The 24,675-nt window shown below is 37.8% G+C and overlaps 1 protein-coding gene across 3 annotated transcripts in view; it reads right to left on the bottom strand.

Moving 5' to 3' along the window:
- The window catches only part of FUT9 (fucosyltransferase 9), a 216,673-nt gene extending 193,098 nt beyond the window's left edge, over positions 1-23,575 (bottom strand). Inside the window, exons 1-2 of one of the 3 annotated variants that reach the window (XR_011388612.1) lie at positions 22,845-23,575; positions 19,108-19,198 (exon numbers count right to left, since the gene is read on the bottom strand). The gene's annotated coding sequence lies outside the window, so the exon portion shown is untranslated. The remainder of the gene's footprint in view (positions 1-19,107; positions 19,199-22,844) is intronic. The other 2 variants (XM_070073764.1, XM_070073763.1) reach the window with 2 other exon arrangements.
- Positions 23,576-24,675: the final 1,100 nt, after the last annotated feature.

Here is a 24,675-nt window from a genome sequence, read left to right on the forward strand (position 1 = left end):
AGCAGGAAACAAATATAATTATCATGCTAGTTGTAGAATCTAAGTATTGGGTACATAATATTCTTTCAAATTATGTTATAAATGTTTAATAATAAAATGGAAGAAATATGAAGCATGCAAAATTTTAAAGAAAACTAGGAATTATGGCTCATACTGGAGTGCTTGGTTCAAGCCCTGATTATTTTGCTTCCAATCTAGAGTCCTGCTAATGAGCATAATCTATCTCCCTTCTTTCCGTCCCTCCTTCCCTCCCTTCCTCCCTCCCTCCTTCCCTCTCTTCCTATCCCTCCCTTCCTTTCCTCCCTTCCTCCTTCTCTCTTTTTCTTCCTTCCTTTCCTTTCTTTTTTTCTTTCCTTTCTCTTCCTTTCTTTCTTTCGTTCTTTTCTCGCTCTTTCTTTTTCACACTCTGCTTTTTAAACACATTTTAAATTAAAGATTTATTTATTCATTTGAAAGAGTTACAGAGAGAGAAAGAGAGAGAGAGAGAATCTCCCATCTGCTGGTTCATTCCCCAAAGGGCTGCAAAAGCCAAGGTTGGGCCAAGACACAGTCAGGAGTTGAGAGCTTCATCCAGGTCTCCCACATAGGTGTCAATGACCCAACTACTTGGGCCATCTCCAGCTGCTTTTCCCAGGCCATTAGCAATTTCAGGACTAGTTAAATGCAGAGGCAGTTGTTCCAGGACATTTTTTCCCACAGCACAATATCAATACCTCTGTAGTGTTATTATTATTTTTTTATGCTAAAACAGGACTTTGGAAGGGAACCCACATAGAAAACCACTTATCTCGGCCGGCACTCCCTTGGCTAATCCGGCACACGGGGTTCTAGCCCGGAGTAAGGCACAGGATTCTGTTCCGGTTGCTCCTCTTCCAGTCCAGCTCTCTGCTGTGGCCTGGGAGTGCAGTGGAGGGTGGCCCAAGTGCTTGGGCCCTGCATGGGAGACCAGGAGGAAGCACCTGGCTCCTGGCTTCGGATCGGTGCAGCGCGCCGGCCGTAGCAGCCATTTGGGGGGTGAATCAACATAAAAGGAAGACCTTTCTCTCTGTATCTCTCTCTCTCACTGTCTAACTCTGCCTGTCAAAAAATAAAAATAAAAAAGAAAGCCACTTATCTCAGTATGGACAGATGTCTATTTACATTTAGGACATAGTAAAAGATTAGATTTAATTTTTGCATTATTTACATGAAATTTACATAATTCACATGTAGATTGCAAATCATATATTCTACCAAGCAGAGTAGGAAAGAAATGTGTGATATAGTATCATTCACTGTGATTTTATTGGTGTTAAAAATACTTCAACGAGTATTCCATATATAAAAATCGCTGTATGATAGGTATTATGCTAGCTACTTCATGATGCATACAGTCCCTGTCCTTGAGAAGGCAATTGATAGTGGGGGACATGGGGCAGGCAAGGAGGAAGTGCTCTGGTTCAAAACTTAAGAGTTCTGGTGGATTCATTCCTCTTCCTGTACAACCCTCCCATGACACACTTTATGTAGTAACAAAACAAAAAAAGACACAGAATATAAATATAAAGAAATTATTCTAATATCAACCTCAAAAAATATCAACCTCAAAAAATTAGTCCTTCTTCCACTATTTTGGTGAATGTAACCATCAAGTCAAATCCAGAGAATCATCTAGATTGGTTCCTGGACTTAAATTTCCATATTGAATCATACATGTCTTAATAATATATGCACTACCTCTAAAATAGATTTTTTTTACATAGATTGTCCTCTATCCACACTACACTGTTTTTTCCCTTCTGATTTTTTTCATTTGAACTATTGTATTTGGTTTTACATTTATTGCATTTGCATTTCCTCTCTGAAACCCTCTGCTTTATTTCTTAGGATCCTACAGAACAGAAGTCATAACTACAAAACAAAAATTGAGCTCAAGTGTGTTTCAGTAAAGATATTTTGTGTTCTTATCTTTATAAGTACCTTTTTTTTTTTTTTTGACAGACAGAGTGGACAGTGAGAGAGAGAGAGACAGAGAGAAAGGTCTTCCTTTGCCGTTGGTTCACTCTTCAATGGCGGCCGTGGCCGGTGCGCTACAGCCGGAGCACCGCGCCTATCCAAAGGCAGGAGCCAGGTGCTTCTCCTGGTCTCCCATGGGGTGCAGGGCCCAAGTACCTGGGCCATCCTCCACTGCACTCCCTGGCCACAGCAGAGAGCTGGCCTGGAAGAGGGGCAACCGGGACAGAGCCCGGTGCCCCGACTGGGACTAGAACCCGGTGTGCCTTCGCCGCAAGGCGGAGGATTAGCCTACTGAGCCGCGGGCGCCAGCCATAAGTATCCTTACAGCCTACTGCTTTCTTTATTTCCCTATTTCCAATTTTATTCCCCAAAAATATTCTTGTTATAGAAGTTATACAACGTAGAGGAAAAATCAAGTGCATTAGAATAACTTCAGAGTAATATATTCAGTTCTTAGGTAGAGATATTGAAAGATTGGAGAGGGGATCAATTATCTCAGGCTAGTGCTTTGGGGAAGGTTTCCTGGAAGAGGAAATTGGGTTAATTAAATATGCCCAAATAAAGATCCAAGAAGAAGGAAAGCATAAGCTAAAGAAAAGCTATCTCATCTAGATGGTGCAATGGTTCAGATCAGTATTACAAAACTTCAGGTACGAACTTGTGACCATGACGGAAACAATATTGGAGACAAAAACAAGAAGCAGGTCAAGAAAGGTTTCAAAGCCACTTCAAGCTGTTCGAACACACTCTAGAGGTCAATTAAAAGCCACTGATAGGTACTGAAGAGTAGATAGGACATAGTCAAAATTGCATTCTAAATAGAGTGCCAACCACTGGCAAAAATCATTTGGGACATCTTCCTTCCAACTACTATTCTAGAAGCCTTGCCTTTTCAGAAAGGCTGAACTATTTTTTTATATTCTACTGATGCCTTTTAATCACAATAGAATAATTTTAAAAGGAGTTACCTAATACTTCCTTTATAGTCTCCAACATTTTTCTTATCGAAATTCACTTTATAGTTTTAGTACGTGAAGGCACAAAGAAAGACTTTAAAAAGTGGTTTGGGGTTTTCCTTATTGGCCAGATATCTGGCAGAGGGCTGAGATGTTTTTATTTTCTAAAATCACTCGTCTTCCATTTCAAAACTGCAGTGAACCCATCTAATCAAGATATGACAGGATGTTTTCTCTCAGGAATACATGAAATGTTTCTCCATCTCTCTGTTGAAAACCTTTGCTCTTCTTCTGATTTGATTCCATAATTTGAAATTATATGGAAATCCATGCATTCTTAAAAATCTTATGATTGCAGTTTTGCATTTATTTTAGCTGAGGTTTTCTATTGTCATCTCACATATCGTATCTAGAATTCACTAATCTTTGGAAAATGCTCTGAAGCACTGCTCTCTGTCCACAGAAGCCAATGTCTGTGATTAGATACAGGTATTAGGCGTGATACAGGTGTCTGTTCTAGGTTCCCATCAGATCCTTTATCTTGAAGCTTCTGCCACCTATAGAGTTATTTCTCAGGTTGGCCAGTGTTTATGGTCAGTTTTCAATGGTATTAGAGATCAATTCCTGGTCCATTCATCTCACCCTTTACTGGAGTAATTCCTTTAAGAACCTGTGCTTCTGTCATTTTGTATTCATAATTAGGTATAAGTAGCTGATGAAAACATGATATAACTTGTACACACTAAGTATGTACATGTATATCATAACTTGATATACTAAGTACATTTCTTTGCAGAGAAGATACAGAATTTTTTTTTATTCCTTTATCATTCAATAAATTTAATTTATTCACACTGGAGACTAATGATGGAGGATTTGCATAGTTTTATCCAGACTGAAATAAAGATAATTTGGGATAAGTTGGGGTTGATCTTTAAATTCCATCTTGTTGTGTCAACTTTTGTCTTTCCAATATTTATGGTTTCTCACCTTCTTATATATGGAAGCCATTAAGTATCATTGATACCAACAGTTTTACCTTGAATCTAGGCCAAGTATTTTCATGCCCTTTCTCTTTAAGAACTCATTTGCATGTTCACTTGTTTATTTCTTCTTTCATTATTTAATTCATTTATTGAATAATTAAACTTATTCTCTCCAATCATGCTCAAAAGACAATTTGGGACCAACAAAATCCCCCTGAACTAGGCACCAGAGAGCTGGATGCAAGTCATCACTTTTTAGTTAATTGTGTAAATCGGGCAGATCATTTAACCTCTTTGGACATTAGTTTACTAACCTGAAAATGGAATGGGCTGAATCAGTAGCTGCTTACCTTCATTAACCCATATGCCTCTTACAAACAACCTCAAAACGACCTCCAGGAAAGCAAGAAAAGCTCACATCCTTACACATTTACAGTTTCGCATCTCTGAATGCATCTGAGATTCATAGTCTCTTAATTAAGGGCCAGTGGACTAGGTGGGTTTTTTTTTTTTTTTTTTATAGCTCCATAGACCCACACAGCTCCAAGTTCACAAGTGGCAGTTCACTTGGAAGTCTGCTGGATACCTCACATCCCACCTTTGCATTATTGATTAAGAAACTGCATTTACCAGTATCTCCTGGTGATTCATTTAGTCACTAAAGTTTGAGAAGCATTGTTATCAAGTTTGGCTGAAATAAATTTTATGTAAAAGTACAAAGGAAGACATCATGATCAAGCTATATTAGAAGTGCTTTCTTTTCCTCTTGTCTTCTCCTTAACATCCCCAGATACAAACAAAACACAGCAAATGTTTTTAATCTGGGTCTCAGCATCACAGATGAACTGAAGAGCCTGCTAATGAAAGGAATTTAAGATTTTGGAGGAAGAACAACTTTACATTATGTTACGTCTGAGCTAATCCTAGTCATGATTAAATATACCTAGTATTTGTGGAAGCTATAACCACTAATGGTCCCACTGAAAACATAGGAATAAAAAACAAAAGTAGTGACAGTCATTTATGTGAACCACTTAGCATTTATGACTAATAATCACACAGCCCAGTGATTATGCAATCCATGGATAGAATCAAAGTATCATATTAACATTGCTCTACATTTTAATTAATTATAGTAAGAAACTTCAGAGTCACATTTAGCCTTCATAAGTTGTTACTCTTGCTGCATGGAAATCTGCTTAGAACCTTTCAAACCTGAAGCAATATTAATTAAAAGGGGTGTTTCAACTATAAAAACAAGGGTTTTTATATTTAACTATTTAATATTTATATAGGATCTATATTCTGTAGTATAAATATTTTGGCTCTAAACATGTACGAATAATTTTGAACTGCAAGTATTTATTTGCAGATGTTACACTTGAACATTCATATTACCTAAAAGTAAAGCAACTTTTGAAGTTCTCCTGGGAAGATGCCACAGTAGCCTACAAAACTGTGAACTCCTCTATTTCTAAAATGATGCCTTAAAATGGAAGAAAGTAAATGTATTAGCAGCATGGGAGATAATGAACTAATGAATAAGAGAAAATTAAATAATTAAAAGAGAAAAATATGCTATGCAATGTAAAGGAAGTAGAAATGAGATGACCAGAGTATGCATCTCCATGCATGAATGAAAAGAAACATTTACAGATGCAAGACAATAAATAGTGTAGGAGACACCATGTTTTTAAAGTGTTTGTGCACTTTCTGTATATGGTTAATAGTCATTCAATAATTCTCTAACAATAAATAAGATTCTCTCTTGCTCCCTCTCCTCTCCTCTCCTCTTCTCTTCTCTTCTCTTCTCTTCTCTTCTCTTCTCTTCTCTTCTCTTCTCTTCTGTTTTTCCTCACTTTCTCTTTTCTTTTCTCTTCTTAGTATGTGTTACATTCCCTTTTCTTATTCTGTAAACTGCATAATTTATTAGATAAAATGACTGGATCATTTTTATTCCAATGAAGACTTTTTATCTTTAGATACTGTGTGCCCTCATGTGAATTAGTCTAGTTGATAGTATTCACTTCTCTTTGATCACACCATTTAGGAAAGTATAGCTCTCTTGCCTATATCCCTTTATAAAGCCATTTTCTTCTTACCTCTTATCAAAGCCACAGGTATTTCTAGTTCTCAGTCCATTTATCGCAGGCTTCTGCTTTGTGAGTAATAACAGGAAGTTGCTCCAAAACAAGCTTAAAATTTGAAAAAGCAAGAGAAATCATGGCCAATTTATCTTACTTCACTTTCAGTTAAGAATTTTGATAACTTTCTTTGCACCTATTAAACAAATACTCTAGCTTCAATGTAAGACAAAATTGGGGTCCAAGGAGGCCCAATTTAGTGGTAAATGTCTAACAAAGAAATACTCAGTTCTGTTGCAACCTCAAATCGATACATGACAGTTGATTCATTTGCTAATCTAGAACATTTGTCTTACTCTGAAATGTTCACGTACTAGTTTAACAGATGTTCAGTGAATACAGAAAACAATTCAAAAAATAATGTAAGAACATGCAGTGTTCCTTACACGAACTATTCTTAACAATTTAGTTATTGTTTTATTATTCGTTATTTTTGCCATTTTGCACTGCTGGTTTGATTTCATAGTCGATATCACTTATTAGGTAAAGCAGAGACTAAGTAGGTAATAGGGTTTTAAAGTGCCTAACCATAATACCAATGTCATTATCTTTTATTAACAGTTATAATGATTATGTACTTGTCTACTACTTATAAAGATGATGTAGCTCTACTTCCCAAGCTGATATGGAGATAGCCTCTGCTCCTGTGTTTGCTTCATTCAGAGGGCTGATGTGCTCAGAGAAAGACTCAAAAGACAGGAAGAATCTGCATGCATCAAGAGCTAAGATGGAAATAAGAATACTGGGAAAGCATTCTTCTCTCCATCTCTGTATAGGGATTATCTTTCTAATCTTCCTGTTTGTCCTATGTTGAAAGTCTGTATGTTTGTCTTTATAGCAAATTTAGGAGTTGCTTATTTCTGAACATGGAGTACTTAGCAAGTTATGCACACATATAAGTGTTTAGATGTATTCACAGATGTGTATACTGATATGTAAGTATTTATGCATTTGTGCATTTGCATGTGAATATATTTATATATGTTATTTATACATTTGACAATTTGTGTCTGTACACAAGTATGAACATGTGTGTGCATTCTAGTGCATATATGTATACTTATATTTTCATATATCAGAAGACAGATAAATTTATAAAAATAAAAATATTCTCTGCATTATTGATTGGTTTGAAAAACAAACTTTCTGATCTATTTTGCTTGGTCTATGTCAATAAAATGTTTGTGAGTTTCAGGAGAATAATTTTAGGATGAAGGAAAAATCAACCTTGGACAGTTTGGATGATTTCCAAGCAAAGTAATTAATTAAGATTTGTATGTTTTCTAGACCCTGCTGTTTTAATTGAATGAAGAGTCATTTCTTTTAATAAGCAATTTTATTCTACCCATGAGTTTCTCTACTCCATTTCAGAGGTGCCTCTGTATCAGCAGCCAAGAAATTGTTCCTTTCAACAGAAATTCACTAGCTGGTTAGCACATTTAATTAGTGATCAGAAATTTCTCAATGAGTCTAAGGCATAAGGTCACACAAACTAGAAAGTATTACAATTTCCCTTCTTTCAATCAAATGCAACGTGATATATTCAAAGGCTTAGAACAACACTTAGCTGTGATTATGAAAATACTGATAACATGAGTTCCAATATTTTCCATTCTTTAATGATTTGCTTTTAAATTTATTTTCTTTTTATCTGCATAAGCTATAATTAATTACAAAGAATTTCAATTCCCATTGTACAGAGCTGAAAACTACATGTAATTGTTCTTAATAGTTTGGGTTCTTTTCCTGGTTGGCAGAAGAGAAACTTCTTTCTGGGAATCAAAAATCGCACCCAGTTCAGCAGGATGCAAATCTGGCCTGAAGTTTTCCTACAATTGCTCTAATACTATGGTAATATGTACTGTTCATCTACTCCTCAGGTTGCCATTAGGAATAAAAGCACATTACCTCAGTGGAAAGCTCTTATCTTTTGGGTTACACAAGTCTGCCTGAAGATGGGGCCTGGCTTAAACTGGGAATCTGAAACACTATGAACCCACATGACAGAGATAATAATGATATGATCCTCCATTTTCATAGCCTGGCTAGTGACAGAAAATATAGGAAACATGGATAAATTTTACTGCCTACTTTCATGAATGGATAATTATATTAAATTCCTCTCTACTACATTTGGTTTTAACATTAGAATTTTCAAAAATATTTCTCAAAATATCTTTTAAACTAGGTAACTAAGAGAGTGCAATTTTAAAAAGAATTAATGTAATCCAAAGGACTCACTGGAGTCAGAAGACATAATAGTAAACCAGAGTTAGGTTCTGGAAGAAGTGAGGACAACAACCAGTTCTAATGTGTTACCATCAAATTTAGAATATCTAAAGTAAGAGACCTATACCAATTTTGGTTATATGTCTTTGCATTTCTCTTATTTTTGTTTAGTTGAGTGCAATGACCGAGGAATCAGTGCACCTCAAAGTAATTGTAGTAAAGTATTAGATTTGTTTTAAATTTCCTACCCATCAGGAATCAAGAGTTTTGTAAAATATAATGAGAAATAAATTACCAGGAAAAAAGAAGCAAAAATGTTTTAAAATTGAAGTAAAATATTTAAATTTTGGATCCATTACATTAGAGCAATAGTCAATTCTTCAAAAATTATAATGTCTTTGCACATGGTTTCTAGTCTGGCTCCTATACTGAGTACCTCCAACAAGCCATGTAACATCTCTGGATTAGTTTTCTTATCTGCATAGCAGTCTAAAAAGCTTATCCCAATAACTCTTCAAGGTTATTATAAAGATTTAATGAAAAAAATGTGTCAGTATTTTGAAATGATGATGGATATTACTTAAGCAAGTTAGGCTGTTTAGATATGTACGCAAATTTTCAAATTGTAATGTCTGTAAATATGAAAAACAATCTTCTCTAGATACAGGTAGAAAATAGCTAATAAAATTTATATAGACTCATCTATGGGGCTTTTCCCATCCTTGTATTTATGCATTTTCTTAAAAATTTTTGCTAAAGTTTTGTTTACAAACATAAGGGTAATTTTATTTAGGTGATTATTTCAACAAATTTGGACAAATGTCTACAAACCACAACCATACGTCAAAATATAGCACAGTTCCATGACTCCAAGAAATCTCTTTGCTGTTCTGAAGTCAATCCCAACTTGCCTTCCTTAAGCATGGAAACCACTGCTTTTTTTTTTTCTAATCTTAACTTTTGATTTTTTCCAAATATCATATAAATATAATTGTACAGTAGGGTAGCTTTCTGAGTGACTTTTCACCAGGCAGTAAGTAGGTCATTCCTTTTTAATTGATAAACAGCATGCCATGGTATGAATACAGCATTTTAGTTTTGATTCAGCAGTTGATGGAACTTTAGATTGTTTCCAGTTTGGAAAATATAAATATTAATTATAGGTTTTTACCTAGACCTTGAGTAAATATCTGGAAATGAGACTGCTGACACAAACAATATTTGTATTTTTAAAAAGTTTGCAAGAAATTATTAAAATGTTTTTCAAAATGGTGGTACCATTTTGCTTCCTCTGTAGCAATGTACAAGTGTTCCAGTTATATCACCACCTCATCCTTCAAGCTCACTGCATAGAAGTGGGGAAGGGGCAGTTCTCCTTGAAAAACAAGCCTTTTGTTTGTCTGTTCGCTGTTTTTAGAACATAAAGGAGCAATAAGAGTCAACAGAAATTGGAAAGTTGGAACAAATGAACAAATGAAAGATAAGTGTTTCAGACTTCAGAGTTGGCACTGGTGATGGCAGCAATAGAGGTCAGGGCTACATGGAGAGACAGAAACTGGAAAGGTAGGTATGAGCAGCAGACATTTGACTATAAGAGAAAAAAATAGTATGAGAAAGAAATGAAGAAAGAACACCTGTGCATCAAGGCCAAAGGAGAAAGGCAAATAACTCATTTTCCATCTATCTCTTTGATAAAAGGAAAATTTCAAACACTGAAATTGTTGACAGAGGGTTAGGGTAGAAGTTAATTTAGGATAATATAAGCAAATAGGTCTGAACCTCTTAATGATTAAACAAAACCTTACATTTAATTCTGTGACTCCAATTTTTAAAAGCATATAAGCTATATAAATCTTAATATTTCACTCTAAGTACTAAATAGTTTTAGTTTCTCAGAATGTCCCAAAATTAGGAATGGGATCAAAATTTGTTTATTTCCATTACCTTTAGTAAATAAGTGGCCATTGAGAACTCATAGATTACGGTATCTTGAATATTCTGTACATCTCTCATTCATTTATTCCTTATGAACATGATTTTCTAAAATACCTGAAAGTTCAATGTTATTGGACATTGCTACCATCAGTTCATCTCTAAAAATATTTATTGAATATTCAAAATGCTTCATTTTAGGGACTAGGTGCTAGGAGTATTTTGAAGATATATTTATTTATTTGAAAGGCAGAGTTACAGGGTAGGGGAGAGAGTGAGAGACAGAGAGATTTTTTTCTGCTGATTCACTCCCCAAATGACTGCAATGGCCAGGAGTGGGCCCGACTGGGCCAGGCTGAAGCCAGGAGCTTCTTATAGGTGTCTCATGTGGATGCAAGTGCGCAACTACTTGGGCCATCCTCTGCTGCTTTCCCAGGTGCATTAGCAGGGAGCTGGATTGGAAGCAGAGCAGATGGGACTCAAATTGACACCCATATGGGATCCTGATGCTGCAGACAAGCAGGTTACCTCACTGAGCCACAGTTTCAGCCCCTGGATTTTTAGGATCCATAAGCAACAGTATTTAGTTTCACAATAATGTAGTTGGGAAAACCCATATAAAAATATAAGGCCACTGTGATGTTACATTTATACTACAATCAGATATCCGGACATTGGGCTAACACAGAGAAAGAGCATTTGTTCTAGGCAAGAATATTGGAGATGTCTAGTAAATAAACTGACAGCTATCCTCAGTCTTAAACTGTTCAAAATTGAAGTATTGAAGTTTTCCCTTGGACTACTTTGAAAAGTTTAGGCTGTTTTCAAACTGTAAAACAGAAAAAGATTAAGACCATGGGAAAACATCTACAAATCACAGTTTTGCTTAATGATTTTTTTTTTACTTACAATCTGTTAAAATTACACAATATCTACATTTCTTACATTTTGTGGTTTAGGCTCAAAATGTTACATAAAATTTCTCAATTTCTTAAATTGTCCTATGCTATATCCCATGTAGTCTAAATTAAGTAAGGAAAACTCTAGTATTGTACATTAAGTATAATATATTTGCTCCAAAATTTTCCTTTTTCATTTCTATTTTAGGAGTAGATTCATAAATCTCAGATATCACATGTTGGGAGCATTCCATCATTCGGGAGTCACCAGGACAAACATATATCATACTATAGATAGGGAACTTTTCTAAACTAGTATTTATTGAAGTCTTTTATCACTGTGGGAAGGCAATTTCCTATGGGTTTACCACATTTTTGCATATTGTATGAAAGAATCATTGATTACCTGTGTTCTGAACTATTTCTAAAAGATGTTTGTAAAGCAAGCCGTCCTGGAACATAGAAGTGGCATTTCTTTCTGAAGCAAAAGGAGTAATGCTTACTGCCCAATAAAATTTTCATATTCTTTAAATTCAGAATCCTTTTATTGCAATGCATCTGTATCATTAGATCTGCTTCATGCTTCTTGTGGAAATCATGGCTCAGGAAACCTGTGTAGAAGTGCTGATACCCATGCTACTGATATTACTGTAAACAATGAAATGTTCATCTCTGACCTAGGAGCCTAACGTCTTCTACCATCATCCCTTTCACTTTAATTTACAACTAGAAACAACTCATATTCTTCAGATATTCTGATAATACTAGCCATAGGATGAAATGCTAAAAAAGATGTCTTTTTCCTTCTGAAAGAGGAAAGATAAGACACTGCAGATAATTTATGGGATTAGTAGAAGTCTATGGCGATCCTTAGCAAAACTGTGCACTCAATTATATGGTAAACAGGCAATAAATAATGAGGAGGAATAAAGGAGGCCATTTTAGACTAACTATCAGGAAATAAGTAAAGTATAGATTCTAGAATGCTAGAATGCTGTCCTGATCATTGATATTTCCCCTAGAGTAGAAGGACTTCCTTACTAATCTGGAGGCCTGTCTCAGATCTGTAGCATTGTAACAACTAGCACTAAGACTTGTACTTGTTAAGCTTGGGTCTTTATAATAGAAAGGGCCTGCCTCCTTTCAGACAGTAGAGAGACAAACAAAAACACTGAGTGGGAAAGATGGGGAGCTTCATAACCAGAAACCAGATGAGTCATTAGAACCTTGACTGGCTCACCTGGGAAAGGAGGGGCATTGAATTAGTTGACTGCTAAGGAATAATGGTATATTTCATGGTTAAATCTCTTCTTCATTCCATAAAGGCTATTTTAGATTCATTTCTAAGTGACAGTAAAATCTCTCACAGTTTTTTTTTTTAATTTTTTTTTAACTTTTATTTAATGCATATAAATTTCCAAAGTACGACTTATGGATTACAATGGCTTCCCCCCCATACCGTCCCTCCCACCCACAACCCTCCCCTTTCCCACTCCCTCTCCCCTTCCATTCACATCAAGATTCATTTTCGATTATCTTAATATACAGAAGATCAGCTTACTATACATCAAGTATGGATTTCAACAGTTTGCTCCCACACAAACATAAAGTGAAAAATAATAGATGATTTTTTTTTAAATGATGATGAAATCAGAGCAGACCTATTGTCATGTTTAATCCCAGTGAGAGTCAAGTTGGGAATTGATAATTTCTTTTTTTTTTTTTTTTTTTTTTTACAGAGGATCAGTTTAGTATGCATTAAGTAAGGATTTCAACAGTTTGCACCCCCATAGAAACACAAAGTGAAATATATTGTTTGAGTACTCGTTATAGCATTAAATCTCAATATACAGCACATTAAGGATAGAGATCCTACATGAGGAGTAAGTGCACAGTGACTCCTGTTGTTGACTTTACCAATTGACACTCCTGTCTATGGCATCAGTAATCTCCCTATGCTCCAGTCATGAGTTTCCAAGGCTATGGAAGCCCTCTGAGTTCTCCGACTCTTATCTTGTTTAGACAAGGTCATAGTCAAAGTGGAGGTTCTCTCCTCCCTTCAGAGAAAGGTACCTCCTTCTTTGATGACCTGTTCTTTCCACTGGGATCTCACTCGCAGAGATCTTTTGCCAGAGTGTCTTGGCTTTCCATGCCTGAAATACTCTCATGAGCTTTTCAGCCAGCTCCGAATGCCTTTAGGGCTGATTCTGAGGCCAGAGTGCTATTTAGGACATCTGCCATTCTATGAGTCTGCTGAGTATCTCACTTCCCATGTTAGACCACTCTCCCCTTTATTTACTCCATTGGTTAGCGTTAGCAGGTACTAGACTTGTCTATGTGCTCCCTTTGACTCCCAGTCCCTCCACCATGACCAACTGTGAACTGAAACTGATCACCTGGAACAGTGAGATGGCATTGGTACATGCCACCTCGATGGGATTGAATTGGAATCCCCTGGTATGCTTCCAACTCCACCACTTGGGGCAAGTCAGCCTGAGCATGTCCCAAATTATACATCTCTTCCCTCTCCCATTCCCACTCCCATGTTCAACAGGGATCACATTTCAGTTAATTTTTAATACTTAATAATAACTGTGCATCAATTACAGAACTAAACCAGTCATATTAAGTAGAACAGATAAAAAAACTACTAAGAGGGATAATGTATTAAGTTGTTCATTAACAGTCAGGGCTATGCTGATCAAGCCACCGTTTCCCATAGTGTCCACTTCACTCCAACAGGTTTCCCTCTTGGTGTTCAGTCAGTCGTCACCGATCAGGGAGAACATATGGTATTTGTCCCTTTGGGACTGGCTTATTTCACTCAGCATGATACAAGTGAGTCCTTGCTGCTATAAAGGAGTTGTAATCCTCTTGTTGAGATTTTCCTGAGAGACAAATGATAGATGAAGCGTTTCCCCCCATATTGAAAAACACTGCCTCCTAGACAATGAAAAAGAAACCTATATAAATTCTCAAGGGCTCTGGAAGTAAGTAAAAAAACCACCAAAAAACTCCTATCCCTAATTGTAAAATTACTGAGATATTATATACAGAGTGGAGGAGGCTAAGGCCTTAGATTAGGGTAGATTCATTAAAGAAAATCATCACTGTGTAAGCCTTAGATTAGGGTAGATTCATTAAAGAAAATCATCACTGTGTAAGCCAACACTGAGTCAGCTTTAGATTGTAGAAACCATGCCCCAGAAGAAAGAGGAATGTGACTGTAATTTCTGAGTCAACAATTTCCCAAGAATGAAAGAGAGGATGTCATCCATGAGAATAGTACTCCCAATATGGAGTATTGTCCAGAAAAAATATTCAAAGTTAGTTTTTTCATGCCATGAGTGGCTGCCATATTACTTGAAACTGAAGGTACATATGAAGCCTTCCTCATACCCTGCTCTCTCATTCTTCTCTGCCCCTTCTCTGTGATCTCAGATAATTTAAACAGAAACATGAAGCCAAATTATCCCTATCCCCAAAGGTCATCAAAGGACAGATGCACACATCCAGGTATATTGACTTTAGGGAGGTGACAAGTAGAACTTTTAGAATATGTTGGATATGGACACCCAAGTCACCTTTAGAAAAAGATCATTTTAAGCACCATGAACCATGGTAAAGGTGAACTAATGTGATCTTGTGGATGACATCTTTTGGATCCATTCAGTGAACTGTTACTTCTACTGTTTTTCTGATTGCATAGTAGGAATTGTGTTGTACACACACACACACACACACACACACACATATATATATATATACTTTGTCATCTATTACATGCCTGAGAAGATTATCAAACTGGAAAAGGCCACATGCTAATGGAACATTTAAATCACTTTCTAGTCTTCCTCTCTATGTTTTCCCAGTTGGTCCAAAGGAAATAGCTTGAAATCCCAGGAGGTAAAAAGGAAATCATAGATTTGAAGTTAACATAGGTAGTAATAAATATGATACCTAATGCAACTACACTGAATGGCCAGTGAAAAAGATTAATAAAAATTGGAATCTTAGGATGGATTATCACCAACTAAATCCAGTTGTTAAATCCAAAGCCTCAGTTGTTCATGTTACTGAATCCATTGGATAGACTAAATTCTTGACATGCTATCTTAAACTGTGCTAATGCCATATTTTCTATTCTATTAGCTTCTGAGGACAAAGAGCAAGTTACCTTGGTGACCACCAGTACACGTTTGCAGTAACCCCTCAAATTACTAGAAGATAACACCAAGGGTATCTAAAATCCCTCTTCCATTTGCCATCAGCAGTAGGTGCTATAATGAGACAGCTTTAAGGACAGAGGTAATGTCCTGTTGAAAAGCATCTCAGAAATCTCCATTGCCATGGCATTGACTATGGTGTTATCACACTTCTATCAACTACAGGAACTGACAACCCCAGACAAAATTCAGACCTCTGTTCATCAAATAGTATTGTGTGGCTATATGGGCAGAGTCATAATGTTTTATCCATCTAGTAGTCAAATAAACTTGCTATTCATTCTCAATTACTTCTTACTGAATCAGCATCTAGCTTTTGGGGATGGAATATGCTTTGTTTGGAAATTCTACTTGGATCTTTTTATTAAATAATTTTAAAAAATCAGCATCCACTGAGTGAGGTACAAACTAACTCACTGTTAGAAGTTATCCAAGGGCCGGTGCTATGACACAGTGTGTAAAGCTGCTGCCTGCAGTAATGGCATCCCATATAGGTACTGGTTCAAGTCCCGGCTGCTCCACTTCCGATCTAGTTCTCTGCTATGGCCTGGGAAAGCACAGAAGATGGCCCAAGTCCCTGGGCCCCTGCACCCGTGTGGGAGACCTGAAAGAAGTTCCAGGCTCCTGGCTTCAACCTGGCCCAATCCTGGCCACTGCAGCCATCTAGGGAGTGAACCAGCAGGTGGAAGACTTCTCTCTCTCTGTCTCTCTCTCTCTGTCTCTCTCTCTCTGTCTCTCTCTCTCTCTCTCACTCTCCCACCCTCCCTCCCTGCCTCTATCTCTATAACTCTGTCTTTCAAATTAAAAAAAAAAAAGTTATTCAATAGGCTATGGACTGCTATCTACATTTGGGGCCCCTCATGCCTAAATAATCTGTGAGCTACAAGTCTGTGGACAATGATTTTTCTCTTTTAAGTCTCTGGAAAAGATAAGCAGCCTCAACTTGTAGACACCCTCTAGGTTTTAGACTGGTCACCTGCCCTGCATGCAAGATACACTCCTATCAGGTATGTCCCTATTGAAAAATGGCTATTAGCTTGCTACAGGGCCCTTGTCAAAACTGAACTCTTGGCCTATAGAGGCCTTGCAGCTGTCATTTTGGGATGGGTCAAGACAGAGTTAATGACTAGCAAGGTGAGAGAGTATCTTATGAACTTTGCTTACAAAATGGAAATAGTATATTCAAGCCCACAGTTCCCAGCTCTCCAGTGTCATCTCAGATTTACATGAAAAAATGACTGTCTCAAACTGCTGCAGGGGCCTTAAGTTTGACCATCCGCTACATCTGCCATCCCGAAACAGCTCTGATCATGAATGCATCTGTAGTTCCCTTGATCACAACAAAAAATGCATTGTAAATAGCAGGTGATGGTCCCAACTTCTGAATTCCCAAGCACAGTACCTAATAACACCTCTGGATGTCTTTTCCACTCCTGTGGAAAAGTGGCTCTGTAGCCACTTCTTAATCACCCAGTGGGAGAAGAAAAATGTCACCAGCCTATGAGTGGACAAAGGAGACACATTGGATTGGCAGCTTTGATGCAGTCCTTTCAAAGCAAGGAAGCACAACTAACAGCCATATTTCTTGTAACTCATCTCTTACCAAAGGTTTTCCTATTTCCCCCAATGATATACAATTATATTGTTTTATCTAGCTACATCACTGTCTAGATATAAAACATGTTGTAAATATAAAGTAGTATAGAATCCATAAAACAAAGCCAACAACTTATGAGTCAGATTTTCCCCTTAGAGATAAAAATCTAACACTTTTGTCTTCTTGGAAAATAAACAATGAAACTAAATGAATCAGACTCTTCACATGTATGAGTTATTCCTGTAGCATCATTCAGACACCTTCCAAAGCTGTTTTGGGCCATTATTTTTATAATAAAAATATTAATAATTTCAGCTATTATGAAAATACATATTCAGTCCTTGTTCTAGCTTGGATGGCATGTAATGTTAAAATGTGGCTCTATAATTTTTCTCAATTTAATTTGTGACTATACATTTTATCATCCCAGCTCTAAGTCATTTTCCTTCTCTATCACTCAGTTGTAACTACATAATAAATGTGCATTATCAGAATGAATATGATACAAAGATTTTAAATTACCTTGTAAGTTTATTTCTATGTTCTTAAAGTAGTCTGTAAATTGTCTTTCCATCTTCTTAAAAAGGCAGAGAGAGATAGAAGGACAGCTCTTCCATCTGCTCGTTCACTCCCCCAAATGACTGCAATGGCCAGCTCTGGACCAGGCTGAAGCCAGGAACCTGGAACTAATAGAGCCATCACCTGTTGCCTCTCAGGGTGCAGATTAGCGGGAAACAGGAATGGACAAAGGAGCCAAGACTCAAACCTAGGCACTCCAGTATGGGGTGCAGACATCCCAAGAAGCATCTTGTAACCACTGCATCAAATACCCATCCAGGGAAAATGGTTCATAAGCTTCACCCCTCCCTGTGAATGTTCCTTGAATATACAGAGTTTTCAAAAGACAGTCGTGGCATTTCAAATGTATGTTCAATGTTCATAAGTTGTTTCTGGTTTTTTTGTTTTGGGTTTTTTATTTGTTTGTTTTTTTAGAAAATTATCCTATAACCTATAAGGACTGACTTGACAATTGGGTTCATTAGTATGGGACTCTCTATATTTGTTATACTAATTAGTACCTGCATTATTTAAAAAAATCTTTGGAATTAATATAGGATGCTATAGAAATAAATGCTTTTTAAAGTTAACTAGGTTACTTTTGTGTCAAGCCTTAGTATGGTCATTTTATTTTTCTCTAGCAGTAACATGGTGGCTGTCATAGGTTAAAGGCAGCTGGTATCTCATGGCTTTTTCCTGTTTTTTTCTTATCTGTCTCTCCAGTAAATTCTGAGCTGTTTGAGAGCCTATATTATATTCACTCATGCATCCATGGCCATCACTTGAGCTCTTGCCATGTAGTAGGACTTCAGTAAATAAGGCTGAAAAGCACTCCAAAGAAATTGGGTCATAGGAGCCTTGGGGATGTATTTCTTCTTTCAGCCAAATTTGCATCTTAATTGATTGAAAGAAGGCCAATTCCTAAGACAAGTTTTCCTCCTCAGCTTTTGAACTAGTCACCCAGGAGTCTGAGATCACATATTCCCCCAACTTCCACCAAATCAGGCATACAAAGATGATGCACTGTTGTTTTAGCTAGTGTAACTGAGATACCAATCTATATCACTAGGTTACTCTTTCTAGGAGAGGTGACACTAATGAGCCACCTTCACCATCAGTGTCTTAGAAAATTTATTTTAACAAGTAATGATGATGGCTCTTCATTAGTCGTTCACTTTCATTGATCCCTCTGGCCATCAGTGAAGAGAAAGCTAAAAGTGCCAGGGCTTTCAACATGGACTTGGACCCTTGTGAAAAAAATTTATTCCCCTTGTCTATCATAGACTACACAGTCTATGAAAACAAATAAATAAATAATATATGAATGCCCAAATTTTCTCTGTGGTGACATAAAGATTGAGTAAGCACAGAGATGAAAATATAAGTAACTATAAGTTCATTTCCACTGCTTTGCTTTGCTTATAAAAAAACACAATCTGTTTTTTAATATTTTCAGACAACTGTCCATAAAGTTAAAATGGAACTGTTCATGACATACTATTACCATAAAACAAAAACTTATATTGTTTGAGTGAAGAATTTATAAGGAAAATTTTGCAAAAATGTTATTAGGTGGAATACTTACAGTTTAATATTAAAAGTATGTCCCAAGCTTTAATCTGAAAGTGGCGAAGGGTGAGCAGAAACACTGGGCTGGTTACTTTCAACTATGATGGCTACAAGACAAAATAATAAGATGCTCCCTGAATATACACAGGCCCTTTATTTTGTTTCATTTCTGGTTTTCTTCACTACTAAAGCCGATTTCTCCCTTATTACCATCATATAATAAAATAAGGAAGAAAAACTGGCTTTTCTTTTATAGAAAGTTAGATACAGCATAGTCAGGACAGCTGGTTTATCTCTATTAAGTACACAATAGTATGCCAACTAATTTGTAAAATGATATAAATGAAATACTCTATATTTCTCAATGATATTTAAGTTTTGTGATTCCTTCTATTAAGAATACCAATGCTGTGTTTGTCACTAAATGAATAAAAGAATATTTCACAAGTCTGCCATATGTAAAATCAAATAATTTAAAGGTGTCTTTCTGTAGGAGTTTTAATTGTATTAAATCATCTTGATAGTTTTGATTAGTTCATTTTGCATATTTGTTCCTTGAAAATGATTTTTGCTAAATATTCCTTCTTTTATAGAATGAAGATAGAAATAGAACATTTGTGAACATTTATGTAATAATTTGAAACATGAAAGAGCAACTTGAGGACAACTGTGAATTTACAAAATTTGCATTATATAATATATAAGCTGTGCATTTATAAATAAAAATGCAAATAACCACAGTTCATTAATTCATCAACCAGTGTAAACAAATATATACTACTATTAAGCTATGAGAATACTGTGTTTATCTCGTGACAGATTCATTTTGGCTTCTAAGACACCAAAGTACTTTATCTGATACTGTGATCTGAGGTGCTTTTCTTCTTTCAAGGTTTTGGTTTCAAACATTTGTAAAACTTCATTTTGTTTAATTAGTCAGGTAGACTGCATAAAATAATCTGCCTGTGATCCCTAGGTTGTGTTGAAAAAAATCAACCACTGTTTAAGAAAAAAAGTTGTATTTTTATTCCTGTAATTAAAGAAGAATTTCTCAAAATCCAAGTTAGGAAACAGCTGTTACCACAAATGCCAAAATAATAGAACATCCATTGAGTTAATCCTCACTTGAATAAAGAATTTGAGTATCTATAGATTTTATTCTTTCCATTTATCTCTCTGTTCTTGATGCTTTTTCTTCCTCAATTCTTCTCTCTCTTTCCACCACACACACAAAGTGAAAATAATTGCCCATGAAAATATTCAACTAATGACAACTTGTCAATGAGATAATTTACATAATTTCCACAATTTAAAATTCCTCTTTTTCTTTACTATTGAAAATACTTAGGTTAGACTTATCTTTTAGTAGTATGTAATTATGAGCAATATAAGACAGGCTTTAATATTTCTATAAATATGCCATTCCAGTATTGGAATACCTTTTACCCCATGTGTTGCACATAATTGTTTCACATAATCTTATTGATAACAATAGCATTCAATACAGAAATATTTTATCTCATCTCACTAAGAATGTTTACATGAATTTCATTCATAATTTATAGCAGATTATTTTCATTCTTATAGCTATTTCTGAGGTCATTTTAATATTTCCAAAATTAATTAGAATTATGTTATGATGCACTTCCTTGAACTGATCATTCACAAAATTATGAACAATAAATGATCACAGTCAGCATTACACCTTACTTTCTCTTTTATTCAACTGGGTTGTATCTTTTCCAAGACTGATTCAGTATTATTATACATACTGTGCATGCTAATCATCCCACTGTTATTAAAGAATAGATATATTTAGAGAAAAAAATAAATAATCTTTTCATTCAGCTCTTAACTTACCTACTAAACACCTACAAAGCCACATGTGACTATTTGAAGTAATTGCAAGTTTAAATACATAGTTCAAATCTCTTAGTAAAACATTATATTTAACAAACCAACATTTCCAAAATAGAAACCCAACAATAAAGTCATTATTCTTAACCCCTCCTAACCCTTGATGCAGCTGTCTACATTTATGTGAAACTTTCCCCTTGTCATTGTTTTTTGCCTATGTCTATACAAGAAAAGAGAATGCCCTGGATACGGCTTGATAGTAACAAAACAGGCAAAGAAATTTCTGACATTGGAGAAAGTGAGACTTTAAGACACTTCCCATTAAAAAAACAAAAACAAAAACAAAATCCTAGATTATTACTCAACTTTCCCTTCCTGCTTGTGTAGGGTGAGGATGCATCTCTCTCTCTCTCAACCAGCTACAAGAGTAAGAATAACAATTTAATTCTTAGTGACCTGAATGTTTATAAGAATAAAATAATAAAACATCAGGAATTTTTGTTCACACATGCATACCTAAACGTGGCATCTTTTAAAGTTTCTGACATTTATTTCTATATAGTCTTACCTGTATTGCTTGGAACACAAGCCCTATGACCAAGGATTCTATAAAGTAACATGTCATGCCAAAATCAGTGCATTTTTATATTTTATCTTAAAAATGAAATCATAAACCATGTAGGATTATTTTCAATTTTTAAGATTTCAATACAAGGGGTACAAATTTTAATATTAAAATGCTCCCTCTCTATGGTCATTCACTTCCTCGGTACCCTTGGCCATATTCATTCACTGAACACAACTCCCTATTTCCTTTCAAACAAATGAGAAATAGTAAGACGGTAAACATGGTTTCAGAGGAAAGGTTGCCGTCTTAAGGAAACTTCTACAGAAATCCTGTCTCCAGGCAAAGACTCTACACAAGACCAGAGCACCCAGATAGCGCCTGGAGCTTCTTGGTGCAGTGTTTCCTAATCCTTCCACATCCCTTTCTTAGCCACTAAACCTAAAGAAAAACACGGGCTTTGGCTTATTGCAGTGTCGAAGAAGATTTAAAGGAGTAAGTTTGGTGCCACTCTCCTCTTCAGGAAAAAGCTTTTTATCCTCAAGAGTCGCTGAGCTTTGGGTAGGTATGTTGCAGAAGGGAATTTACCAGGCAGGTGCTCCTTTCTCAACCTGGGACTAAGACCAATCTCGGAGGACGAGGTAACATGAGGGCATTCTGTCCCCCACTAACTAAGACGCCTGTATATGAATAGAAGGAATCTATGCAGTGCAAACAGTTGTGTGCTTTAAAACAATAATGACAAAAAGTTTAGTCGCAAAGAGATTGTTTTTGTCTTTCTTTTTTCAAGCTTAAACATATCCACAACAACCCAGGTGCTAAGAAACACGGTAACTATACGCTAGCCAGGACCACAGAGCGGCTATGTCAATTTCTTGAGGTAGCTTAGTGTCCAGGGATGAGGTCAGGATTCCCCGAGAGGACCACGCTGGAGCCAGGCTTTGGGGAATGAGGCAAGGTGGGTCAGGGGCGGACTTTGGGCAGGCTTTGTCAGTGCGAGATCGGGTGAAGGGCGGCTTCGCGCGCTGCCAGAAGAGGGAAGTCAGAGGAGGAGACTTGGGAGGTGGCGAGGGCAGAGATGACCCTGTTTGGAGACACTGCTCCTGCCACTGTGGAAGCCCCGGTAGCTGGAAAGGAGAGGGTTCAGGTGGCCAGCAGGTGGAGTTAAAAGCAAACATCCCCTCGGGGACCACAGAGTGCACCCTCCCGAGACCTTCTGCCTCGAGGTTGGAGAATCACAGCAGGTGGTTTGCGTTTCCTCCCAAATCAAAAGATGCTCCTTGGGTGCCAAGCCCTAGTTCCGGAGCCCCGGGGCTCCGCTTTCTACTCACCAGTGCTGAGGGGAACGCGCCATCCGGGGAGCGCGGGAGGGTTGCGCGCCGCAGGCGGCAGGCAGGGCCCGGCGGCGGTGGCGGCGCTATCCTAGGAGCGAGACTGAAGTCGAGGGACGCCGAGGCAGCAAGAGTGGCGGCCGGGGCGCAGCGAGCCGCGGGCAGGGAGAGCGCTGCGTCCGGAGCTGCTGCGCCGCGCGCGCGCTCTGCCCATCGCCGGCTGTGCTGGAGCGGCTACGGCTGCTGCCGCCCGAGCTGAGGGAGGCGAGGGGGAGGGGAGGAGACACGCGGTAGGAAGGGAGGGGAGCCAGAGAGGGAGCGAGGAGAAGAGCGAGGGGGAGAGGGGAGATGATCACCCGGAGTTGGGAAAGGATAAGGGGGCGCACACGAGCCCGGCAAAGGTTCCCACTCGAGACGCTCGTGGAGGGGGAAATCGAGAATGAGGCGATGAATCTCCCCCGCCCCCACCTACCCACCCTCCTGCTCCCTTCGCGCCCTTTCTTTGGGCTGTTCCTCCCCGGGCTCAGGCTGGGGGATGCCCAGGCTCGCCGCAGCCGGGGCTCCAGCGCCCTAGTGGGAATGCCGAGCCCGGCAGGCAGCCGCGACAGCTCTCCGCGCCGCTGGCCTGTGGCACCTGTGCGCGCACACAACGCCGCTCTCTCCATTGCGGCGGCTCCCACAAGCGATCTGCGGGCTTCCGCCCTCGCTCTCTCCCCTTTCTGGTTAGATTATGATCATGTTTGTGCATCCATGACATCTGTGTAGCTCCCCATCGCTGTTTGTTTCCCTGGGGCTGTTTGGCACCGGCTGTCCGGCCAGAAGGTGCTGGCGGGGAGCTTCAATGCAGGCAACCATCGCCCCTAGGAGCTGTTGCCTGGACAGGAGTGGCTGTTTGTTTGCCACCGGGGTTGACCAGCTAAGGAGGTAAATTGGGCTCATTTGCCTCTGACTCTGATCTCAGTGATCCAGGGAGGTTGTAAGTGTGAAGGGCATGGTGCTTGGTTCCCCTCCTCCCTTTTCCCAACATCTTAAAAAGAGGGGGTGGAGGGGCACGACTCAGCCGTTTAACCGAAATATTTCTCGATCTCATTATTGCGGAGTTTTTCATTTTCCTTAGGGTTTTCCTAGGAGTGGATTGTGTTTGCTCTCTTGGGTTGTAAATCAGTCTTGCATATTCACAATGACTCACAGTGGAATAGATGTTGTACTTAGCGCCCTTTCTACTCAGGAGATCCAGGGAGTGAATTCAAACATTCAGTAAATATAAAAACAATCGGGACATTATTGACTGATTTCCATGAACCATAATTTTGTTTCACAATCTTCACGTGGTAGTTCGGGACAGGCAGGAGACAAGTAGAGTCTATGTAAAAGATATGACTAGAAAAAAAAAAAAAAGAAGTCTAGTGTAACTCTCCTCGAATAACTGAATGCATAAGGTGATCCAGTTACTCCCCGTCAGCACGCTGGAAGGAAAAGGGTTCTGATTTTTGTTTTTGTTGTTCTGTTTAAAAATTGAAGTAATCGTTCAGTTAGTGAAGCGTCAGTTCTTCAAAAAGTCCTAAGATTCTTAGTCTCTAGAAGAAATAAATTAGGCATTGTAGCTTACATAATCGTGTCTTACATAACAAATGCACTCAGTAAAATAAGTGCACTCTCGATTGTAAGCGCAGTGTGAAAAGACACTTTCAATGCAATAAATGATATCCAAATGTTGATGAATAGCCTCTAGATCTTCCCGTATGCACTCACATGAGAACAAAAGCGCTAGTGAGAAAGCACCATTTGATGGTCTGGGGATTCTAGTTTGCCAGACTCTTTCCTATTGACT

This window comes from Oryctolagus cuniculus, chromosome 5 (genome assembly GCF_964237555.1).
Source record: "Oryctolagus cuniculus chromosome 5, mOryCun1.1, whole genome shotgun sequence".
Taxonomy (NCBI): Eukaryota; Metazoa; Chordata; class Mammalia; order Lagomorpha; family Leporidae; genus Oryctolagus; species Oryctolagus cuniculus.